The sequence below is a fragment of the Parasteatoda tepidariorum genome, chromosome 10 (assembly GCF_043381705.1).
Source record: "Parasteatoda tepidariorum isolate YZ-2023 chromosome 10, CAS_Ptep_4.0, whole genome shotgun sequence".
Lineage (NCBI taxonomy): Eukaryota > Metazoa > Arthropoda > Arachnida > Araneae > Theridiidae > Parasteatoda > Parasteatoda tepidariorum.
Window position 1 is genome coordinate 77,416,546 of NC_092213.1, and position 5,500 is coordinate 77,422,045.

The 5,500-nt window shown below is 32.0% G+C and overlaps 1 long non-coding RNA gene across 1 annotated transcript; it reads right to left on the reverse strand.

Annotated features, from left to right (window-relative positions):
* Nucleotides 1-1,798: 1,798 nt before the first annotated feature.
* LOC139426661 (uncharacterized) lies at nt 1,799-4,288 on the reverse strand. Its single transcript, XR_011637889.1, has 3 exons — nt 4,212-4,288; nt 3,640-3,747; nt 1,799-2,089 (listed from the first exon to the last, which is right to left on the reverse strand). It is a non-coding gene; the product is annotated as an uncharacterized lncRNA (long non-coding RNA).
* Nucleotides 4,289-5,500: the final 1,212 nt, after the last annotated feature.

A 5,500-nucleotide genomic window follows, 5' to 3' on the forward strand; every position in this document is an offset into this window, starting at 1 on the left:
CTGGATCAAGTATTGGGAGAAATTTGCCTTTCAGGGAGGATTTTTTGATGGAACTAACCAGCATTTGAGTTGCATGGAGAGCAAGACCACGAGAATTTCCCACAGTTAGCCTGACGGCAAAGGAACTCTAACCCATAATCCGTCTACCACTGAAAGTATTTCCCGTCAGCACTGTGGTCGGTGCAAGCGAGATGCGGATTTGTATCGATCAGCCATCGCTGGGATTCGAATCCGGGTCACCTCATAAGAAGGCGAACACTCTATCCCCTGAGCCATCGTTCTTCAGCTTNTTCACAGTAAAATGGCCGTTAATGGAGGTTGGTCGTTCTTAGAGGTGACTTTGATTGACGTAACACTTGTTATAGAAAGTACATGATTTTTCGTAAACTATTTCAATCGTCAAAAAGATCTCTCTAAATAAGACCCTCAAACAAATTTTCCGCATTCTTTTTCCACATTTGGTACCGATGTTTGCTTGGTCGCAGGGAGAGGTTTTAATGGTCTCTCCTAAAGATTTTCTTCAAAACAAAGTCTATGGAGAAAATTGTGAGCCTCCCGAAAGTGGTCGTAAATAGAGGTGGTCGTTACAAAGGGTTGGTTTTCTCTGGAGTTTTCAATGTATACTGATATAGGTACCTAATATAAGTTTCTGGCAATATGCTTTTTTTACGGAACTTTGAAACGAAATAGTTACTTAAATGTGAATATTTAAAATAAATATAAATATGTTTGAATAGTGAAACTGAATTTTTTTTTTAAAAATTCACAGTAAATTATGCCAGATCTAATTCTATTTTTCGTATTTAAATTTTAATAGCAATAACAAATTTAAATGACATGAAATTTATTGATGTTATAGAATTTATTACAGTTACAGTTGTTTAAGGTACGGTTATTATTAAAGTTACAGATGTTGAAAGTACAGCCTTTCTTTCAGTTAAAGTTCTTGAAAGTACGTTTAGCATTGCTGTTATAGTTTTGCATGGTATGGTTATTCTTGAAGTTAAGTTCTTGAAATATACGGTAATTATTGAAGTTACAGTTCTGAAAGGTGTGATTACTATTGAAGTTACAGTTCCTGAATGCACTATTTTTAATGAACTTGCAGTTCTTGAATGCACTATTTTTAATGAACTTACAGTTCTTGAATGCACTATTTTTAATGAACTTACAGTTCTTGAAATTATGTTTTTATTATTCGTGTTACAATTCTTGCAGATACGATAACTATTGGAGTTACAATTATTGAAATTATGGGTATTACTGAAGTTTCAGTTTTTGTGTGTTCGACTTTTATTCAGGTAAAACTATTATTTCTTCAAGTTGAAACGATTATTGGGGGTGCAGTCCTTGAAGGTACAGATATTGAAGTTACAGTTCTTGCAGTTACGGTGAGTATTGAAGTTATAGTTCTTAAAGGTACGGTTTTTATTGAGGTTACATTTCTCTCAGTTAAAATAATTATTGACGTCATAATTCTTGAAGAAACGTCTATTATTGAAGTTAAAGTTCTCGAGGGTACGGCTATTAATCAGGTTTCCTTTATAGAAGGTACGATCATTATTGAAGTTACATTTTTTGAAGCTATGATTGTTAGCGAAGCTACGATTCTTGAATGTATGGTTAGTATTGAATTTTTGAAGGTATGGCTATTTGGATATAACGGTAGTTACGGTAATTATTGAAGTTACAGTTTTGGAAAGTAGACTTTTATTGAGGTTGCATTTCTTGAAGTTATTGGTATTATTCATGCTACATTTCTTAAAAGTACGATAGTTATTAAAGTTTCAATTCCTGAATGTACAGTTTTTATTTAGGATACAGTTCTTGAAATTTTAATTATTATTCAGTGAGCATTCTTCACTTTTTGTTAACAACAGCAGAAAAGAAACCAAATGGGTCGCAAAAGTTGTGCCAAAAGTTGTCGCAAAAGTGCAAAGTGGGTCGCAAAAGTTCAGCCAAAATTATTAATTAATCAGCTTTTCCCTTGAAGCAACAGCAGAAAGCCCAGCAAATAGACCTTAAAAATGAGCTAAAAGTTTTCTTTTCCATTTCACGATTAAAGCTCTCTTCTTCCCCATTTGCACTTCTGAAAAGCAATTAACATTTTATAAATTAAAATTTTCCTGCATATTACATCAGTGTACAAATATAGAAGAAAAATATATCACAGTAAGTAAATAATAATACTTTTTTAAAATTTATATGATACGCTTTCAAACAAAACGTTTTTATTTTCAGAAAATTTATAAACTGTTATTTGAATAAAAAGCAAGGTTTTGATCATTATGCGAAATAAGTTATTTTTGTATGGTGTAACATATCGTAGCGTGAGATTAGGAAACTTACTGTACTACAGAATAAAATTCTGAGAAAAATCACGAATGCGAGATGGTACCATAGGAATAATGCTAATCTCATGAATCTAGAGAATGACAGTTACGATCACCACTTTCACAAACTGAATCGAAACTTCTTTGACAAAGCATTGAACTGTAAGGCAGTAAACTTTAATTCAGACTTCGATATTGAGAATCTCATAGAGGAAGACTCCCTGAGGTAGATTGAACACTTCGTTACACAAGTGATGCAAAATTGACAATTTGAGTTTTAACTCAATGGTGCGTTTATATTTTATATTATTTTATAATCATCGTTGAAAAGTCGACCCAATCTTTGGGTTTACCACTACTAATGTTTAACTCCGTAGCCTTGTAATTTTGAACCCAATCCGGAAAACAAAGGGACACCTGTATCATGGGAGAAATTTGCCTTCGGGGAGGATTTTCTGACCAGCAATTGAGTTGCATGGAGAGGAAGACCACGAGAACTTACCAGAGTTAGCCTGACGGCAAAGGAACTCTAACCCATGATCCGTCTACCACTGAGGATATTTCCTGTCAGCACTGTGGTCGGTGCAAGCGAAATTTGCATCGATCAGCCATCGCTGGGATTCGAACCCGGGTCACCTCATAAGAAGGCGAAGACTCTATCCCCTGAGCCATCGCAGTTCATGGTCCGTATATAGTGATAATTTATATGGTAATATATAAGACGATATTCGATAAGAATACACAATTGAAATATAATATAAATATTTATAAAGCGTTGACACAAATCAACTTGATTTGAAGTGGCGCTTAGATTGATTTCTTGATTTGAAGTGACACTAGACTTAACTTTGTACTGTTGAAGAAGCTTTAGATGACGTGTAGTAGTTATATGTTTTGTTATACTGACGAACTTCGTACAGGAAGCATAATTTTTATTATCTATATCTTTTTTATGAGTATTTACCAAGTAAAATCTGCATCATCTCTGATGATATCTACTCGGATAATGTGCTCACTTACAAACTCTAGGATACTTTTATTTCTAGGCTACAAGGACCGGAAGGCTTACCACCTCAATGATCCTAACCTCACGATGAAATGGTAAAGGGCCACTTCGGCCTCAGGCATCCTGGTAAACCGATAAAACTAGGACTAATTTATTTTTGCAAGTTTCATTATTTTTATCATTCATTTTGTTTAAATTTGCATTTCAAACAAATGCAAAATATTCATGAGAATTAAAAACTTATTAACTTTAAAAATATGCATAGTAAATATTATTATTTTAAAGCATAAAGAATAATACCTTTTCATATCATTCAATTCGTTACTGATGATTGGATAGGCACCATGTGCATTGAAATCGAAGTAAAAATCATCCAACATTTCATCATTCAATACGATTTGGTTAGATCTAAAATTATAAAAGTGTATTTTTTAAAAAAGAAAATTATTGTAAGAAATGTTTGAGATGAAAATGTAACTTCTGAAATAGTCTTTAATAAATATAAAAGAGAAAATGATTTATGAACACTGAGTTTAACTAATAATAAAATTAAGCACAAAAGACTGTTCGGGAAAACTATTGCAATCAACACGCTAATTACTTTTTTGTCAAAGTTAGTCAGTGTGATTGAATTTTTTTTTATTGACATAGTATAATCACGTAAGGAAGTAAATTGATTAAAATAGTATTATCACATCTGAAAAATCATATGTACTTATTCATATCGAAAATTTATTTTCCATTGAAAATATAATTGTTTTGGATTATTAATAAATTTGTAATGAAATTTTCTTAAAAGAAAATTTTAAATCACTAACTAAATATTAAAAATAAATTTAATGAAATGCAAAGAAATTTACTAAGTAATTTACGTTTTATTTTCCTTGTATCCATCTCCAAGTTGCAAATCAAATCCACTTTGATCATCATAAATAATGTGGACCGAACTGAAATTATAATAAAGCAATTAATTCTTTTTCAATGAAACAATTCTATACTTTATCGCATTTTAATGATATAAATAAAAGTCATTTAAACATTCCTAACAAATATATCACTAGAATAAAAAGGAATGGTTTTACTTACATAAAACTAAGGATTAAATTATATTTAAAAATTTAACATAGCTAAATTGCTCTATTAAAAATATTGCATTTAACAATCCTGTTAAGGTATTATTCAAGTTTAGTTATTTCCCCTCACTTAATAAGAACAAAAAATTTGCGTATATTTTTTATTCTTTTTTGTTATTATTATAATTTCGACTAAAACCCTTCTGCGTCAAAACTACAACCTAGTACAGGCAAAGGCGTTCTGAATTTGTTTCCTCCAATCAGAGTTTTTCAACAGAAGAATTCTTCATCTCTCTGCACCCAAGGTTCTAAAATTTTCTCGACTGAAAAAAAAGCACATTTAAAAATAAAAAAATTTTTTCTTCTCCTTTTTGTTATAATTTCGATTAAAAAACCTTCTTCATCAACACTGCAACCTAGTGCAAGGCTAAGACGATCTGAATTCGCTTCCTCCAACCTGAATGGTTCGACAGAAGAATTCGCCATCTCTCCCTCAGGTCTGAAATTTTTCGACGCAATCCAACGACCTTTTGTATGGTCTATCTTTTTTTCATGTAATTTTCATTTTTGTACGAATAAAAAATATTCGTCATGAAAAATCAGATTAATCTGACATAAGTTTCATCTAATATTTAATATTTTTGATAGTCATTTTGTTTAGATTGATAGGGCTTTTGTGGAATTTAAATTAAGACACCTCTTTAAACAGCCTATTTCTCTTTATACAATCATACACTGCTTTAGAATTGACGAAATGATCGTAAAGGCCTGGTTTCTTAGGAAACGTCGGCGTCAGCTTGAAACGAACGTTTACCTCTGATTGGTTAATTTATGAGTTTGACAGCATACGTCATCGAACGCTCAGCTTGAACGACAACTGCCGTCCAAATCAACTGCAGTTGGATTACAACGTGACGTTAACAACAGAAGCAATGGCGGACAACAGCCAACAACAGAGCATTGAAATCAGCCAAGATTTTAATTTTAACATTAAACATAGCTTCTTTTTCCTCTTCTTCTTCATTTAGCTAAGCTATAATGTGTTTTTTCTTGGACAAAGTCATTATTTGTTCTTTAAAGCACTGGTC